Below are 20,722 nucleotides of genomic sequence, written 5' to 3'. Positions count from 1 at the left end.
AGAGTCTGTTCTTTTTTTTCTTATTATCCGTCAGCAGTTAGGAAAGCCAGCTCTTTTGAAGTACACATGAAATAGATGATAATATTGCCTAATACAATGGGATATATCTCACTGTAATATGATGGGGGTTATCTTGACTACTGTGAGGAGACTGAATGTGAATATATCGATAATATAATTTGAATAGAAATTTGATAAAAACATCAAAGTAATGATTTTAAAGTCACACAAAATAATGACATTGACACTTGAGTGATATTCTCCTGAACCAGACAGTACATTTGACATTTTGGTCATTTAGCAGACGCTCCTATTCAGAGTGACTTACAGCCAGTCCATTCAACAAAGGTAGGTAAGACAACCATATAATCACAGTCATTGCAAGTAAAACCATTCCTTGAAAAAGCAGCTATCAGTGAAATTAGTGCTAGTAAGAAAAGACAAGTGCAAGTTTTAGTGCAAGAAAGACAAGTACAACACTAAGAAATTATAGTTTTTCTATTAGGAGGGGAGCTAGGGGGTTCAACCAAGGTGCTCTTTGAAGAAAACAGACAGTACACACAACTGATAGGTTAATCTGTCTAGCAAAAGCAACTCAGCCTAAGAACAGACCTTAGAAACCCACGCAAAACATACCGAACCCACACACAGGACTAAACAATGGCAGGTCACAGTCAAAGAGAATCACACAAAGCCAGTATAAGCCAGTCACACATGGATTTAGTTTATTGCTTTCTGAACCCTCATCCTCAGGCATTACATCCATGCTGTGAAACGATGCATAAGTAAGGCTAAACTATATAGAATGTCATTGCCACATTTGAAGCGGTAGGTCGATTTTCTTGGAATTGCTGTCACCTGCGTGGTTGAACGATTAAAGTTAAATAACAACCTTGTAAACCTGCCATGACTTGCCTGTGGACTTTCTGTCTGTTTTATAAATATTTCAGGCATTTACTGTCTGTGGTGTGTGTAAACAGGCACCAATATAGGGGAAGAGGCGGGAGAGGCGTCCTAAATCCCACAAATCCTTTAAACATCCATGGAAGTGAGGAGAGGAGAGAGGAGGAAGGGATGAGAGAAGGTCTGCTGTGGAGAGATAAAGAGGCAATATGCATTGGCAGCCTTGGAGAAGAGTGCAGTGGACACATGCCCGCAGGGGGGAGGGCAATGTACAGTGTTACAAATTCCCTGCTGGTGACTCTTAGCACACCATCTCATTCATACAGCCCTCTCAGAGACAAGCTCTGTAACCTTCTAACTTTGACAGAAGGCTACCATCCCCCCACTGGAGCCAAGCAGGCCAGGGGGTCGTAACTGGCCCTTCACACCTAGGGCCCTAGTTACCGATTATTTGCTAGGGGTTATGGTTACCAGGGGCCTTATCACACCGTGGGGTCAGCCAATCACAGGCAGTCAGCTTGGGTCCCAGATCCCCAACCATCAGTCTCCCTCAAGCAGTGACAGAGAGCAACATCTCTGTCTCTGCCCATAAACAAGTGGACTCAATAGCATCTCTTTGGACTTGTGGGATGGTGTGCATGCATAAAAGTGACTTAGCAACATAGCCAGCAGGGGATGGCTCCGGTCAGATATATCGCCTACCATCACCTCCCCATTGCCACATGGTGGACTGCAACAAGCGGACATGTGGGAGAGGTGGAAGCAGGAGTGCAAGATGATGTTCATGTCATTCCTACAGCAGCGCTATCCTGAGCTGTTACACCTGGCTTCCCAGTGCTTAGGGCAATACAGGGCGGCCCCAATGTTGGGGGCGCCACTGGCAGCCCACAGGGAGGTTCTACTGCCTCCTACGCTCTATATAGCAAAGCAGGGACCTCTTCCACCACACCCAGCACCACAGATCCTGCTGTTTTACTGCCCGCCTGTGGCCCAGCGACATCCCGGATGACAGACAGTCCGGTCACAACCTGTGTCGGCTCTGCGATCTCTGGGACTAGAACCAGCCCAGTCGCCATCGATGCTCGAGCCAGCACTTCAGCTGACATCCGAGACAGCACCCCCGCCTAGCCAAGGGCCGCAGGCCCCTTTACTAGGCCAGCAGCAGCCCGAACCCCAGCTGACCCAGCAGTCATCGGCCCTCCAGTCCACCCGGCAGCCTGCAGCACTGGAGTCCTCAGCGGCGCCATCTATCCCGCAGACGCCAGTGCAGCAGTCCCCAGTGGACCGACCTGACCTGCCTGCTGCTACACCCAACGAACCATCCAGCCTTGACTTGGGCCCCCCAGTCCACAACTCACACCATCTCCTGAGGTCCCATCCTCTCCTGACCCAGCTACCGCCCTGGATCCCAGTGTGACAGTCTGTGACACCCCTGTACAGCAAGCACTGCCCGACCCAGCACCAGTCCTGGTTCTGTCGCCGCTGGACTCCACGGACCTACCACCACTATTTCTTGGCCCGGCCTTAACGGAAAATTCCAACCAAAAACTATTGTTTGGTATTTGTTTTATTAGTCCATTGTTGATATATTCCCAAAATGTTTTGCAAGTCAGCAATAAAGTTTTCAAGATATATAAAATAGAGGAATACAGCCGTTATGATGCATTTCTCATTGCCACAGTCATACCCTGGATCTAGTTTTGTCCCGTGGAATAAATATTGTGGATCAAAATATTTTTCCTCATAATCCTGTACTTTCGGACCGCCATCTTATTCCATTTGCAATTGCAACAAATTATCTGCTCAGACCCCAACCAAGGATTATCAAAAGCCGTGCTATAAATTCTCGGACAACCCAATGATTCCTAGATGTCGGAGTACAAAAGTTAACCACCTAACCGAGGATCTAAATTTAAGCTTGTGTAATACCCTAGATGCAGTTACACCTCAAAACAAAAATTATTTGTCACAAGAAATTAGCTCCCTGGTACACAGAAAATACCCGAGCCCTGAAGCAAGTTTCCAGAACATTGGAACGGAAATGGCGTTCCACCAAACTGGAAGTCTTCCGACTAGCTTGGAAAGACAGTACCATGCAATATCGAAGAGCCCTCACCGCTGCTCGATCAGCCTACTTTTCCAACCTAATTGAGGAGAATAAAAAATATCCAAAATGTATTTTGATACTGTCGCAAAGCTAACTAAAAAGCAACATTCCCCAAGTGAGGATGGCCTTTACCTAAGCAGTGATGAATTCATGAACTTCTTCGACGAAAAGATCATGATCGTTAGAAAGAAAATTACTGACTCCTCTTTGAATCTGTGTATTTCTCCAAAACTCTGTTGTCCTGAGTCTGCACAGAACTGCCAGGACCTAGGATAAATGGAGACACTCAAGTTTTTTTATCCTGTATCTCTCGACACATTCACGAAAATAGTAATGGCCTATAAACCTTACAGCTGCCTACTGGACCCTATTTTAACTAAACTACTAAAAAAGCTACTTCTTGTGCTTGGCCCTCCTATGTTGAATATAATAAACAACTCCCTATTCTCCGGATGTGTACCAAACTCACTAAAAGTGGCAGTAAAAAAGCCTCTCCTGAAAAAGCCAAACCTTGACCCAGAAAATAAAAACAACTTTTGTCCTATATCTAATCTCCAATTCCTCTCAAACATTTTAGAAAAGCTGTTGTTCAGCAACTCACTGCCTTCCTGAAGACAAATAATGTATATGAAACGCTCCAGTCTGGTTTTAGACCCCATCATAGTACTGAGACTGCACTCGTGAAGGTGGTAAATTAGCTTTTAATGGCGTCAGACCATGGCTCTGCATCTGTCCTCGTGCTCCTAGACCTTAGTGCCGCTTTTGACACCTTCAATCACCACATTCATTTGGAGAGATTGGAAACCAAAGTTCTTGCCTGGTTTAGATCTTATCTGTCGGAAAGATATCAGTTCGTCTCTGTGGATGGTTTGTCCTCTGACAAATCAATTATACGTTTCGGTGTTCCTCAAGGTTCCGTTTTAGGACCACTATTGTTTTCACTATATATTTTACCTCATTCAGAAACATAATGTCAACTTTCAGTGCTATGCTGCACATTTCGATGAAACATGGTGAAGCCCCAAACTTGCCTGCCCTGGAAGCCTTTGTTTCAGACATAAAGAAGAGGATGGCGGCAAATGTTTTACTTTTAAACTCGGACAAAACAGAGATGCTAGTTCTAGGTCCCAAGAAACAAAGAGATCTGCTGTTTGATCTGACAATTCATGTTGATGGTTGTACAGTTGTCTCAAATAAAACTGTAAAGGACTTCGGCGTTACTGTGGACCCTGATCTCTCTTTTGACGAACATATCAATAATATTTCAAGGGCAGCTTTTATCCATCTTCATAACATTGCAAAAATCCAAACATGTTTTGTCCAAAAATTATGCAGAAGAGCTAATCCATGCTTTCGTCACTTTTAGATTAGACTACTGCAATGCTCTACTCTCCGGCTACCCAGATAAAGCACTAAATAAACTTCAGTTAGTGCTAAATACGGCTGCTAGAATCTTGACTAGAACCACAAAATTGTATCATATTACTCTAGCGCTAGCCTCTCTACACTGTCTTCCTGTTAAGGCTAGGGCTGATTTCAAGGTTTTACTGCTAACCTACAAAGCATTACATGGGCTTGCTTCTACTTATCTCTCTGATTTGGTCCTGCCGTACATACCTACACATTAGCTACAGTCACAAGACCCAGGCCTCCTTATTTTCCCTAGAATTTCTAAGCAAACAGCTGGAGGCGGGGCTTTCTCCTATAGAGCTCAATTTTTATGAAATGGTCTGCCTATCCATGTGAAAGACGCAGACTCGGTCACAACCTTTAAGTCTTTACTGAAGACTCTAGGACCATGCCTCAGGACTACCTGGACTACCTGGCCTGATGACTCCTGATTGTCCCCGCCTCCAGTCCACCTGGTCGTGCTGCTTATCCAGTTTCTGCTGTTTTGCCTGTGGCTATGGAACCCTAACCTGCTCACCAGATGTGCTACCTTGTCATGCTGCTGCTCCAGTTTCAACTGTTCTGCCTGCGGCTATCGAACCCTGACCAATTCACCGGATGTGCTACCTTGTCCCAGACCTGCTGTTTTCGACGCTCCCTCTCCCTCTCCCTCCCTCTCTCTCTCCCTCTCTACCATACCTGCTGTCTCGTCCTCTGAATGCTCGGCTGTGAAAAGCCATCTGACATTTACTTCTGGGGTGATAACCTGTTGCACCCTCTACAACAACTGTGTTTATTATTTGACCCTGCTGGTCATCTATAAACGTTTGAACATCTGGAAGAACAATCTGGCCTTAAATGGCCATGTACTCTTATAATCTCCACCCGACACAGCCAGAAGAGGACTGGCCACCCCTCAGAACCTGATTCCACTAGGTTTCTTCCTAGGTTACTGCCTTTCTAGAGAGTTTTCCTAGCCACCGTGCTTCTACATCTGCATTGCTTGCTCTTTGGGGTTTTAGGCTGGGTTTCTTTAACCCTGGGTCTACCACCGGGGCCTGTTCCAGACCCTCCTCCGGTTCCTGCACTGGGGGGACAACCTGCCGCAGCGGCTGCTATCCTCTGCTTGGGCCTGTGCCGCCTCTGTTGGGGAACCACCATTGCCGGGCCAGCTCTCCTCTGCTGGGGCATGGCCCGCCTCTGTGGGGGACCACCGCCGCCAGCGCCTTTTCTCTTCTGCTGAGTAATGGCCTTCCTCTGTTGGGGTGCCACCCCAGCACTTGACTGGACACCTGTTGCTTCCACAGTGCAGCTGTGGACTAGCAATGCCTTGGAGTACCTGTCACATGGACACTTTCAGCACTCTGCCCCCTGGCTCCTCCTGACCTGCCACTGATGTGCCCAGTGGGCTCCACACTGACATTCCGGCAGGGAACTATTTATTTAGCAAATATGCTGATCATATTTAGGGGTGGCTGTTACGAATTCCCTGCCGGTGACTCTTAGCACACCATCTCATTCTCACAGCCCTCTCAGAGACAAACTCTGTAACTTTATAACTTCGGCAGCAGGCTCCCCTCCCCCACGGGAGCCAAGCAGGCCAGGGGCTTGTAAACTTGCCCTTCACACCTAGGGCCCGATTGGTTGCTAGGGCTCATGGTTACCAGGGGTGTATGTTATATTTCCGCTTAATTGTCACTCCTAGCGTCTAGTTAAAGGAACGGGATCGACAGCGAATATTTAATTGACTTCTTTATTTTGACATCTTGTTCCAAAAGTAGCATACAGTACGTGCGCTTGACGTAAACTTACGTGACCTTTATGCCAATGATGCAGCATGTGATAGGCTAGACGTAGTCACAGTGAACATAATATATCCTAGCAGCATATTACAGTATGCATGCACAAAGTGAGTTGTGTGACGTATAAATTGTTCTTAATAGTTAGTTGTTATTGTTGCAATATGTATGCTGCCTCAGTATAACTTGTAACCTGTAAACATGTTCAGGGATTATATGCCATTTATATAGTCCATTATTACCGTTATTACAGCTCTCGTGATATCGTATGTCTACAGTATATTCATTGCCTTTCATTTCCTTCTACAGAACCACCACCAGGGGCTCCCGAGTGGCGCAGCGGTTTAAGGCACTGCATCTCAGTGCTTGAGTGCTTGAGGCGTCAATACAGACCCCCTGGTTCGATTCCAGGCTGTATCACAACCGGCTGTGATTGGGAGTTCCATAGGGTGGCGCACAATTGGCCCAGCATTGTCCGGGTTTGGCCGGTGTAGGCCGCCATTGTAAATAAGAATTTGTTCTTAACTGACTTGCCTAGTTAAATAAAGGTAAAATAAAATCCACTACCTTTCCGTGTCCATTTTTTCATCCGTGTGTGTCAATAAAGTATATTTGTGTGTAACTCTGAGGTTGCATTATTCCCCTTTAACCGTGGGCAGTGCTAGCAGACCAGCAAACACAGAGAGCCGGGTTGCTCTCTTTCATACAGCATCTCGCGACTGGTTCACAATTTAACTACTTTGCCCCGAAACTGTAATCATACTTTGCAAAGCTGTCAGTTGTAACATGCTTATTATGACTAAGAAATAGGCTTTTTCACAGAGTGTTTCGAGCATAGTGGGTCAAATATGCAGTTAGAAATTAACTTTGTAATCATATTTGAAAAAACTGTTATAACATGCTTATGACCACATAAAATGCTTTTTTTTACACAGAGCTTCAAGCATAATGTGTCAAATATATAGTGGGAAACTAACATTTGGAGGTCACACGTGACACCTTTGATTTCATCCCTGGCATAAAAGCTGTCAAACATGCACTAGCATATTCTGACATGAGAACAGAGAGCAACAAAGCGCCCCATCAGAGGAGCAAAACATGAAGGAGACCCAAGAAGCCCTCTCCTTGTCAGCTATAGGGGCAGAGGTGGGATTAGGGCTCTTTGAGATGAAAGATCAGTCAGATGAAAGACTTGCTCGCTGCATCGACGTACACCGGCACGTTATTACTCTGAGTTTATCACAGAATGACATAATGAGTTCACTAACTCTATATGTAAACTGGGGGATTTTACACATTCACTTTGAATCACACTGATGGACATGTCTCCATTAGAACCACACACAGACTCTATTTGGCAATCTGACAGCAGTAATAGTAATTTATGCCATTTAGCATATGCTTTTACCCAAAGAGACTTTGTAATTATATGTGATCCATGCAGGAATTGTAATTGAACACACAACCAATTGAGCCACACAGGATGATGATTGCTACATTATCCTTTTCTGAGAAATGAGCACCTCTAAAAGCTCACAGCACATTACAGAGCAACTGTAATGTCAAGCAGCTGTCCCCATGGCTGGATGCAGAGTGATCAGAGGATGGTTACATAAGTATACATAAAGTGGATGAGTGGGAGGCTTGTCTGACTCCAACAGCACTGGGAATAGGGACATGGACCCATAGGGTTCTGGTCAAATGTAGTGCACTAAGAAGAGATTAGGGTGACATTTGTATGAGCCCTGGTCAAAAGTAGTGCACTATGTAGGGAATAGGGTGCCATTTGGGATGCAGACATGTCTCACATAGTGTGAGTCCGGATATTTAGTAACCATTGAGTTGTGTTAACACCCTGTGTTACCATTATTAAACAGTCACAAGGTAACGCTGCTTTTGAGTCATGACAGATAAAATATTTTTGATCTTCAGAGTGGCTAGGAAGTTGCAAGAGTCTTCAGAGGTGTACAAATAACTCAGAGTACGAATGTAGGGTAGTTGGTGCAGTGAAGGGACTAATTGAATGACCTACAGAGTGCTATAATATCCCATATGCTGAGTTAGCATGCACATTTTTTTTATGTTTTCTTTTGAATGATGGGTAAACACTGCTTTAAACTGAGTCAAATGAGCCTTTTCTGTGGTGTCCTCAGAATGTAATGTTACCGCTCTATTGGGCATGCTGTCATGATACTTTTTGTGTTTGTTCTGTTCTGGGTTAATTACTTTCCCTGAGGAGAAGAGATTTTGAGCATTCTTTCCAACTTGTTCTTGATTTAATTTTACGTGGTTCTTGCATGAAATTAGTATTTTAATCATACATTTGTGTATAGTGTGTTGATAACAAACATTAATACTAGATAGCACATAGCATCTACTTGCACACATTGTCCCAAGCAATTATATGGGAAACCAGACCATCAAGGAGAAGAAGTATGGGGGTCGACACCCAGGCTTAGATGATAGGTGGCTGATGCATACAGTAAGAACTATAACGTTCAGAATGTGCTTGCACTCAAACCATAAAAAGGAATAACCAAGGAGACAGAGATACCAAAAATATTCGTAATTTAATGCCATGCTCAAAAGAATACAAAAAGTGCCAGTGCAAAGTGCAATAAAGTACTGAACAAAATAAAAATAGAGCATCATTTCTGCTTCTATGCTTCTATGCCATAATTGGTGATTGCACAGAAGATGGCATAGACGCTGAAATGTATGTTCTCTTTTAGTTTTTCCCTTTATTGCACTGGAACGTTTTGTATTTTTTCAAGCTTGGAATTAAATCAGCTTCTGCCTTGTTTGTTTTATGTTTGCACGAAACCCACTTAGATAGTATGGATGAATATATGACAGAGATAGAGTCTGTTAGGACAATGCTAACACACTTAGCAGAGCTACTCTAGTAGTCTCTTTGGATTCTGTTTTCCACAAAAGACAGGGACTTCCAGTAAATGGATATGACATCAGAGGAGCAGGTATGGTCATCATGTCAAATTAACCTGATGTATGCTGTAGTGCAGAGGTACCCTTACCGAAAAACAGGCTCCTGGCAAACAGTTGTGGCACATATTTTGGACGATTTGCCGCTACTGTAGTGTTTAGTTACAACCAGGCTGAATTCCACCAATTAATAAGTTATTGTATTGTGTATTATGTGTTGTTTGGGGGGATGTATTGTATTGGGGAATGAGGTCTGTTGTGTATAGTATTTTTTATGTGGAGGATGTGGTGTTGACTGTGATGCTGTACTTGTAACTGGCTTGCCTTTCTTAATTGCCCCTGAAGGGATACATGCAGTTGTATTGAATTTAATATACCTACCTGACTTCCCAGGTCTAAAGGTGAACTGTAAAAAACCTGAATTAACCGTGGAACTCCAGTACCAAGGTTTCCTATACCCTCTGTTGTGGTACTTCACAACAGTGGGTATGAGGTCTGTAGCTGGTTAACATAACGTAAAAAAATACCATCATACATTTTTTTTTGTAATCTCTGCTGGACTTGTTCAGATGTTGTCAGTTGTATAAATGCTACAGTCTGGGATTTTAAAAGCAACTTCAACAGCCATCTGGACACTTGTTTTGGTAAACAGCTATGGGGCTGGTGAAATATAACCGCTCTCAAAATATAGAGGGCAATTCTACGGTAACAGAGTGCAGCTGAGACTCAATTATTCACTGTATGCTATACAAAACCAATTGATTGCAAAGTTAAAAAACCCATACACCTACAGTGCCTTCAGAAAGTATTCATCCCTTTGACATCTACACACAATTCCCCATAATGACAAAGTATAAACATGTTTTTAGAAATGTTTGCACATTTATTGAAAATGAAATACAGAAATATATCATTTACATAAGTATTCACACCCCTGAGTCAATACATGTTAGAATCACCTTTGGCAGAGATTACAGCTGTGCGTCTTTCTGGGTAATTCTCTAAGAGCGTTACACACCTGGATTGTAAAATATTAGCACATTATTATTTAAAAATTATTCAAGGTCTGTCAAGTTGGTTGTTGGTCATTGCTAGACAGCCATTTTCAAGTCTTGCCATAGATTTACAAGCCGAATTAAGTCAAAACTGTAACTAGGCCACTCAGGAACATTCAATGTCGCCTTGGTAAGCAACTCCTATCATGACTCAGGATAAGACCCAGATGCAGACAGTTCGAAATAGCAAAAGTTTATTTACAAAAACAGGGGGCAGGCAAACGACCGGTCAAGGGCAGGCAGAGGTCAGTAATCCAGAGCCGAGTCCGAAAGGTACAGAAACGGCAGGTAGGATCAGGGTCGGGGCTGGCAGAGGTCGGTAAATCCAGAACAGTGTCAGGGGCAGGCAGAGGTCATTAATCCAGAACAGTGTCACAAGGTACAGAACGGCAGGCAGGCTCAGGGTCAGGACAGGCAGAATGGTCAAAACCGGGAAGAACTGGAAAACAGGGGCTAGAGCAAAACAGGAGTACGGGGAAAACGCTGGTAGGCTTGATGAGACAAGACGAACAGGCAACAGACAAACAGAACACAGGTATAAATACACAAGGGATAATGGGGAAGATGGTCGACACCTGGAGGGGTGGAAACAAGCACAAAGACAGGTGAAACAGATCAGGGTGTGACAACACTATATTTGGACTTGTGTTTTAGGTTATTGTCCTGCTGAAAGGTGAATTTGTCTCCCAGAGTCTGTTGGAAAGCAGACTGAACCAGCTTGCAGCCACCACCATGCTTGAAAATATGAAGAGTGGTACTCAGTGATGTGTTGTGCTGGATTTGCCCCAAACATAATGTTTTGTATTCAGCACATAAAGTTAATTTCTTTGCCACATTTTTTGCAATTTTACTTTAGTTTCTTATTGCAAACAGGATGCGTGTTTTGGAATATTTTATTCTCTACAGGCTTCCCTCTTTTCACTCGGTCATTTAGGTTAGTATTGTGGAGTAACTAAAATGTTGTTGATCCATCCTCGGTTTTCTCCTATCACATCCATTAAACTCTGTAACTGTTTTAAAGTCACCATTGGCCTCATGGTGAAATCCCTAAGCGGTTTGAAGGACCTTACATATAATTGTATGTGTACAGAGATGAGGTAGTCATTCAAAAATCATGTTTAACACAATTATTGCACACAGAGTGAGTCCATGCAACTTATTATGTGACCTGTTAAGCACATTTTTACTCCTGAACTTATTTAGGCTTGCCATAACAAAGGGGTTAAACACTTATTGACTCAAGACATTTCAGCTTTTTATTTTTAATTCATTTGTTAACATTTGTAAAAACATATTTCCACTTAGACATTATGGGGTATTGTGTGTAGGCCAGTGACACAAAATCTCAATTTTATCAATTTTAAATTCAGGCTGTAACACAACAAAATGTGGGAAAAGTCAAGGGGTTTGAATATTTTCTGAAGGAACTGTATATGCAGAAGTCTACTTTAACAATTTTACTAAACACATTTACTTCAGGAACAGCGCAGATGCAAAGCTTGGCAACGGAATGACAGTAAAATCTCCCTCCGTTTTTTATGTGGCCACGTTTTCCAAAAACTCTGTTAAATATCTACTCCGAATTAAGATTCAAAGATGTCTGCAGAAAAAGTGGGGTGACAGCTACGATATGACAACTTGAGTTTGAAAAAATAAATTTTTTACTAAGTGACGTTGACTCAACACCCGGTAACAGAAGACACTAGACAATATTTCTTAAACCTACAGAAGGCAAATAATTTATGCAAATCTAAGTATAAATGTTGATATTAGTTTGCAGGGGCCTTTACTTCAAGATTATTATGTTTTGATGTATTTCTAATAACTTTTAACACTTTTTCTAGTAGATGTTTTCTAAGACCCCTTTTCCATCATTGTAACCAGACCTTTTTAGGATGGGAAATGGTTGAAAAACATATCTATGCCTTCATTTCCCCCAAATATAGAATCTTAGCTTTCATTTGACACCAAATGTTATATGCTCTTCTAAACCTCACATGTTGGTGCTCGAATCAAATCAAATTGTATTGGTCGTGTACAAAGATTTGCAGATGGTATCGCAGGTGCAGCGAAATGCTTGTGTTTCTAGCTCCAACCGTGCAGTAATACCTAGCAATAAACATTTAATTAAGAAACAATACACACATAATCCAGAAACATAGACAGAAATTAAGTAATATCAGAACTAGCAATGTCAGAGAATAATGTATATAAATATACAGTACCAGTCAAAAGTTTGGACACAGCTACTTATTCCAGGGTTTTTCTTTATTTTTACTATTTTCTACATTGTAGAATAATAGTGAAGACATCAAAACTATGAAATAACACATATGGAATCATGTACTAACCAAACCAAAGTGTTACACAAATCAAAATATATTTTATATTTGAGATTCTTCAAAGTAGCCACCCTTTGCCTTGATGACAGCTTTGCACACTCTTGGCATTCTCTCAACCAGCTTCATCTGGAATGCTTTTCCAACAGTCTTGAAGGAGTTCCCACATATGCTGAGCACTTGTTGGCTGCTTTTCCTTCACTCTGCGGTCCAACTCATCCCAAACCATCTCAATTGGGTTGAGGTCGGGTAATTGTGGAGGCCAGGTCATCTGATGCAGCACTCCATCACACAAATTATAGTCCCACTAAGAGCAAACCAGATGGGATGGCGTATCGCTGCAGAATGCTGTGGTAGCCATGCTGGTTAAGTGTGCCTTGAATTCTAAATAAATCACAGACAGTGTCACCAGTGGTTTCTTTGCAGCAATTCGACCATGAAGGCCTGATTCATGCAGTCTCCTCTGAACAGTTGATGTTGAGATGTGTCTGTTACTTGAACTCTGTGAAGCATTTATTTGGGCTGCAATTTCTGAGGCTGGTAATTCAAATGAACTTACAGTGAGGGAAAAAAGTATTTGATCCCCTGCTGATTTTGTACGTTTGCCCACTGCCAAAGAAATGATCAGTCTATAATTTTAATGGTAGGTTTATTTGAACAGTGAGAGACAGAATAACAACAACAAAAAAATCCAGAAAAACGCATGTCAAAAATGTTATAAATTGATTTGCATTTTAATGAGGGAAATAAGTATTTGACCCCCTCTCAATCAGAAAGATTTCTGGCTCCCAGGTGTCTTTTATACAGGTAACGAGCTGTGATTAGGAGCACACTCTTAAAGGGAGTGCTCCTAATCTCAGCTTGTTACCTGTATAAAAGACACCTGTCCACAGAAGCAAACAATCAATCAGATTACAAACTCTCCACCATGGCCAAGACCAAAGAGCTCTCCAAGGATGTCAGGGACAAGATTGTAGACCTACACAAGGCTGGAATGGGCTGCAAGACCATCGCCAAGCAGCTTGGTGAGAAGGTGACAACAGTTGGTGTGATTATTCGCAAAAGGAATAAACACAAAAGAACTGCATGAAGCCCCTCAGCATGGGGCTCCATGCAAGATCTCACCTCGTGGAGTTGCAATGATCATGAGAACGGTGAGGAATCAGCCCAGAACTACACGGGAGGATCTTGTCAATGATCTCAAGGCAGCTGGGACCATAGTCACCAAGAAAACAATTGGTAACACACTACGCCGTGAAGGACTGAAATCCTGCAGCGCCTGCAAGGTCCCCCTGCTCAAGAAAGCACATATTCAGGCCCGTCTGAAGTTTGCCAATGAACATCTGAATGATTCAGAGGAGAACTGGGTGAAAGTGTTGCGGTCAGATGAGACCAAAATCGAGCTCTTGGGCATCAACTCAACTCGCCGTGTTTGGAGGAGGAGGAATGCTGCCTATGACCCCAAGAACACCATCCCCACCGTCAAACATGGAGGTGGAAACATTATGCTTTGGGGGTGTTTTTCTGCTAAGGTGACAGGACAACTTCACCGCATCAAAGGGACGATGGACGGGGCCATGTACTGTCAAATCTTGGGTGAGAACCTCCTTCCCTCAGCCAGGGCATTAAAAATGGGTCGTGGATGGGTATTCCAGCATGACAATGACCCAAAACACACGGCCAAGGCAACAAAGGAGTGGCTCAAGAAGAAGCACATTAAGGTCCTGGAGTGGCCTAGCCAGTCTCCAGACCTTAATTCCATAGAAAATCTGTGGAGGGAGCTGAAGGTTTGAGTTGCCAAACGTCAGGCTCGAAACCTTAATGACTTGGAGAAGATCTGCAAACCTGGTGGCCAACTATAAGAACGTCTGACCTCTGTGATTGCCAACAAGGGTTTTGCCACCAAGTACTAAGTTATGTTTTGCAGAGGGGTCAAATACTTATTTCCCTCATTAAAATGCAAATCAATTTATAACATTTTTTACATGCGTTATTCTGGATTTTTTTGTTGTTATTCTGTCTCTCACTGTTCAAATAAACCTACCATTAAAATTATAGACTGATCATTTCTTTTATCAGTGGGCCAACGTACAAAATCAGCAGGGGATCAAATACTTTTTTCCCTCACTGTATCTGTAACACCCTGGCTCTGGGACTCTATATGTTGAGCCAGGGTGTGTTCTTTCTATGTGGTGTATTTCTATGTTGGGAGTTCTAGTTTGTTTATTTCTATGTTGGCCTGAGTGACTCCCAATCAGAGGCAACGAGTGTCAGCTGTGGCTGGTTGTCTCTGATTGGGAGCCATATTTAAACTGTCTGTTTTCCCTTTGTGTTTGTGGGTTCTTGTTCCGTGTTGGTCTATGTTACCTAGGACGTTACGTTATTTATCACTATAGATAAATAAACATGTTCGTTCATCACGCTGCGCCTTGGTCTATTCCGTACGACGATCGTGACAGTATCCTCTGCAGCAGAGGGAACTCTGGGTCTTCCTTTCCTGTGGCGGTCCTCATGAGAGCCAGTTTCATCATAGCGCTTGATGGTTTTTGCGACTGCACTTTACATTTTCCGGATTGACTGACCTTCATGTCTTAAAGTAATGATGGACTGTCGTTTCTCTTTGCTTATTTGAGCTGTTCTTGCCAAAATATGGACTTGGTATTTTACCGAATAGGGCTATCTTCTGTATACCAACCCTACCTTGTCACAACACAACTGATTGGCTCAAACGCATTAAGAAGCAAAGAAATTCCACAAATTAACTTTTAACAAGGCACACCTGTTAATTGAAATGCACTGTACATATAATGGAGTGTTTTGTATGTAAACATTATTAAAGTGACCAGTGTTCAATGACTCTATGTACATAGGGCAGCAGTCTCTAAAGTTTAGGGTAGAGTACTGGGTGGTAACCGGCTAGAACAGTGACTAAGACTAGCGGTGACTGTTTAACTGTCTGATGGCCTTGAGGGAGAAGCTATTTCTCAGTTCTCGGCTTTGATGTACCTGTACTGTCTCCACCTTCTAGATGATTGCGGCATGAACAGGCTGTGGCTCGGGTGGCTGAGGTCCTTGATGATCTTCTTGGCCTTCCTGTGACACTGGGTGCTGTAGATGTCCTGGAGGGCAGGCAGTGTACCCACAGTGATGCATTGGGCTGACCGCACCACCTTCTGGAGAACCCTGCAGTTGCAGGTGGTGCAATTGCTGTACCAGGCGGTGATATGGATACAGCCCGACAGGATGCTCTCAATTTCTTCAGCCTCCTGAGGTTGAAGTGGCACTGTTGCGCCTTCTTCACCACGCTGTCTGTGTGAAGGGACCATTTCAGGTTGTCAGTGATGTGCATGCCAAGGAACTTGAAGCTTTTGACCCTTTCCACTGTTACCCGTCGATATGGATGGGGCGTGCTCCCCTCTGCTGTCTCCTGTAGTCCACAATCAGCTCCTTCGCTTTTGTTGGTTGAGGGAGAGGTTATTTTCCTGGCACCACTCCGCTTGGCCTTTCACCTCCTCCCTGTAGGCTGTCTCATCGTTGTTGGTAATCAGGATACCACTGTTGTGTGCGTCAGCGAACTGAGTTGGAGACGTGCGTGGTCACGCATTCATGGGGAACAGGGGAGTACAGGAGGGGGCTGAGCACGCAACACTGTGGGGCCCCCGTGTTGAGGATCAGCGTGGCGGATGTGTTGTTGTCTACCTTTACAACTTGGGGTCGGCCCATCAGGAAGTCCAGGACCCAGTTGCACAGGGAGAGGTTCAGACCCAGGGCCCTGAGCTTAGTGATGAGCTCGGAGGGCACTATGGTGTTGAAGACTGAGCTGTAGTCAATGAACAGCATTCTTACATAGGTATTTCTCTTGTCCAGCTGGGATAGGGCAGTGTGCAGTGCAATGGCGATTGCGTCGTCTGTGGATCTGTTGGGGCGATCAGTGAATTGTAGTGGGTCTAGGGTGTTGGGTAAGGTCTAGGGTGCTCATGGGTCCTTTTACATGGAAATGACCTCGACAGAGATAGGGATGCAAGGACTGACCATCCATGAGATCAAAATGATAGTTTAAACCATGTTTTGAAGCTATACAGTGTTTAATACATTATTTCAAAAAAATTGAGCAGAACAAGCTTATAATTTGGGTTCTGATGGGGTAAACAGTTGATCTAAGCTCATGAGGCATTTCTAAGTTATATTCGTCAAGAATCAATGGCTTTATCATTAATTTAAAAGTTTAAAAAATGATGTACTACCAATCACATACTTTAGCTTTAAGATTTCTGAACGCTGTAACCTGTTCACACAGAAAATCGGACAAAATCGGACAAACTCTGAGTCTGACCAAGATTCAACATGAACATAATTGTTTGCAAACAATATTTTTCTCAAAATGCATTCATTTTTTATTTGTGTAATTTCGTTTTTAAGACACTCATGAATTTCTCAAAAGGCATTCATTTTTAATTTGTGTAAATTCGTTTTTAAGACACTCATGAGCTAACACACGCACACACACACTGAATCGTGCACACCGCTGCCGACATCCCTTCCCACATGGCAAAAATTCAGCACCACGGATAGATAGCACCATTACTCACGTGCAGCCGCGAAATGCAGTTATAGGTAGGCTAGCTAGGTGACAGTTGAGATGAATAGTTATTTGGGTTGTCAGGTGTCAGGAGCAAACTCGATTTTACACGTCTAGGCTATGGATAATTATGGTTGGAATTTTCTTGCGACTTTTTGACCGTAATGAGTATTCGTGTTCGTTTTGTGTGTGTTTTTTAAATGGCATTTAACGCTCTTGGCCCCTAGACAAGACAACATGCCCAAATTGTCTCTGTAAAGTAAATTTAGCCTACTAAAATTGTGTGTTTCAGAGAAAAACTACAACAGGACACAAGTAGCCTGAAAGGCCAGTCATATAGCCTATCTACTTTAAGGTACACAAGTGATGAGTAAACTTTTTGAACAAGTTTATGGTACATCGTTATTTCAGACGGATGACATCAAAACTCTGACTAAGGCTACGCTATTTCTGCGCCCTTTCTCCTGACATCCTCTTTCAACAGACTTCAAGAGCGTTGGATGGAAATACACACAGAGTAGGCTAGGCTACAGGAAGGAGAACCACATACAGTCGGACTGTAGCAATCAATCAATCAATCAATTTTATTTTATATAGCCCTTCTTACATCAGCTAATATCTCGAAGTGCTGTACAGAAACCCAGCCTAAAACCCCAAACAGCTAGTAATGCAGGTGTAGAAGCACGGTGGCTAGGAAAAACTCCCTAGAAAGGCAAAACCTAGGAAGAAACCTAGAGAGGAACCAGGCTATGAGGGGTGGCCAGTCCTCTTCTGGCTGTGCCGGGTGGAGATTATAACAGAACCATGCCAAGATGTTCAAAAATGTTCATAAGTGACAAGCATGGTCAAATAATAATCAGGAATAAATCTCAGTTGGCTTTTCATAGCCGATCATTAGAGTTTAAAACAGCAGGTCTGGGACAGGTAGGGGTTCCATAACCGCAGGCAGAACAGTTTAAACTGGAATAGCAGCAAGGCCAGGCGGACTGGGGACAGCAAGGAGTCACCACGGCCGGTAGTCCCGACGTATGGTCCTAGGGCTCAGGTCTCTCAGTTGGCTTTTCATAGCCGATCATTTAGAGTTGAAAACAGCAGGTCTGGGACAGGTAGGGGTTTCGTAGCCGCAGGCAGAACAGTTGAAACTGGAATAGCAGCAAGGCCAGGCGGACTGGGGACAGCAAGGTGTCATCATGCCCGGTAGTCCTGACGTATGGTCCTAGGGCTCAGGTTCTCAGAGAGAAAGAGAGAACGAGAGAATTAGAGAGAGCATACTTAAATTCACACAGGACACTGGATAAGACAGGAGAAGTACTCCAGGTATAACCAACTAACCCCAGCCCCCGACACATAAACTACTGCAGCATAAATACTGGAGGCTGAGACAGGAGCGGTCCGGAGACACTGTGGCCCCATCCGAAGAAACCCCGGACAGGGCCAAACAGGAAGGATATAACCCCACCCACTCCGCCAAAGCACAGCCCCCGCACCACTAGAGGGATATCCCCAACCACCAACTTACAATCCTGAGACAAGGCCGAGTATAGCCCACAGAGGTCTCCACCACAGCACAAACCAAGGGGGGCGCCAACCCAGACAGGAAGATCACGTCAGTAACTCAACCCACTCAGTGACGCACCCCTCCCAGGGACGGCATGAAAGAGCACCAGCAAAGCCAGTGACTCAGCCCCTGCAACAGGGTTAGAGGCAGAGAACCCCAGTGGAGAGGGGAACCGGCCCGGCAGAGACAGCAAGGGCTGTTCGTTGCTCCAGCCTTTCCGTTCACCTTCACACTCCTGGGCCAGACTACACTCAATCATATGACCTACTGAAGAGATAAGTCTTCAGTAAAGACTTAAAGGTTGAGACCGAGTCTGCGTCTCTCACATGGGTAGGCAGACTGTTCCATAAAAATGGAGATCTATAGGAGAAAGCCCTGCCTCCCGCTGTTTGCTTAGAAATTCTAGGGACAATTAGGAGGCCTGCGTCTTGTGACCGTAGCGTACGTATTGGTATGTACGGCAGGACCAACTCGGAAAGATAGGTAGGAGCAAGCCCATGTAACGCTTTTATAGGTTAACAGTAAAACCTTGAAATCAGCCCTTGCCTTAACAGGAAGCCAGTGTAGGGAAGCTAGCACTGGAGTAATATGATCAAATTTCTTGGTTCTAGTCAGGATTCTAGCAGCCGTATTTAGCACTAACTGAAGTTTATTTAGGTGCTTTATCCGGTAGCCGGAAAATAGAGCATTGCAGTAGTCTAATCTAGAAGTAACAAATGCATGGATTAATTTTTCTGCATCATTTTTGGACAGAAAATTTCTGATTTTTGCAATGTTACGTAGATGGAAAAAAGCTGTCCTTGAAACAGTCTTGATATGTTCGTCAAAAGAGAGATCAGGGTCAAGAGTAACGCCTAGGTCCTTCACAGTTTTATTTGAGACGACTTTACAACCATCAAGATGAATTGTCAGATTTAACAGAAGATCTCTTTGTTTCTTGGGACCTAGAACAAGCATCTCTGTTTTGTCCGAGTTTAAAAGTAAAAAGTTTTCAGCCATCCACTTCCTTATGTCTGAAACACAGGCTTCTAGCGAGGGCAATTTTGGGGCTTCACCATGCTTCATTGAAATGTACAGCTGTGTGTCATCCGCATAGCAGTGAAAGTTAACATTATGTTTTCGAATAACATCCCCAAGAGGTAAAATATATAGTGAAAACAATAGTGGTCCTAAAACGGAACCTTGAGGAACACCGAAATGTACAGTTGATTTGTCGGAGGACAGACCATTCACAGAGACAAACTGATATCTTTCCGACAGGTAGGATCTAAACCAGGCCAGAACTTGTCCGTGTAGACCAATTTGGGTTTCCAGTCTCTCCAAAAGAATGTGGTGATCGATGGTGTCAAAGGCAGCACTAAGGTCTAGTAGCACGAGGACAGATGCAGAGCCTCGGTCTGACGCCATTAAAAGGTCATTTACCACCTTCACAAGTGCAGTCTCAGTGCTATGATGGGGTCTAAACCAGACTGAAGCATTTCGTATACATTGTTTGTCTTCAGAAAGGCAGTGAGTTGCTGCGCAACAGCTTTTCTAAAATTTTTGAGAGGAATGGAAGATTCGATATAGGCCGATAGTTTTTATATTTTCCGGGTCAAGGTTTGGCTTTTTCAAGAGAGGCTTTATCACTGCCACTTTTAGTGAGTTTGGTACACATCCGGTGGATAGAGAGCTGTTTATTATGTTCAACATAGGAGGGCCAAGCACAGGAAGCAGCTCCTTCAGCAGTTTAGTAGGAATAGGATCCAGTATGCAGCTTGAAGGTTTAGAGGCCATGATTATTTTCATCATTGTGTCAAGAGATATAGTACTAAAACACTTAAGTGTCTCTCCCGATCCCAGGCCCTCGCAGATCTGCGCAGATCCAGGACAGCTAAGCCCTGGAGGAATACGCAGATTCAAAGAGGAGTCCGTAATTTGCTTTCTAATGGTCATGATCTTTTCCTCAAAGAAGTTCATGAATTTATCACTGCTGAAGTGAAAACCATCCTCTCTTGGGGAATGCTGCTTTTTAGTTAGCTTTGCAACAGTATCAAAAAGAAATTTTGGA

This window comes from Coregonus clupeaformis, unplaced genomic scaffold (assembly GCF_020615455.1).
Source record: "Coregonus clupeaformis isolate EN_2021a unplaced genomic scaffold, ASM2061545v1 scaf0305, whole genome shotgun sequence".
Lineage (NCBI taxonomy): Eukaryota > Metazoa > Chordata > Actinopteri > Salmoniformes > Salmonidae > Coregonus > Coregonus clupeaformis.
The sequence above is the reverse complement of the archived record's forward strand: the minus strand, read 5'-3'. Positions refer to the sequence as shown.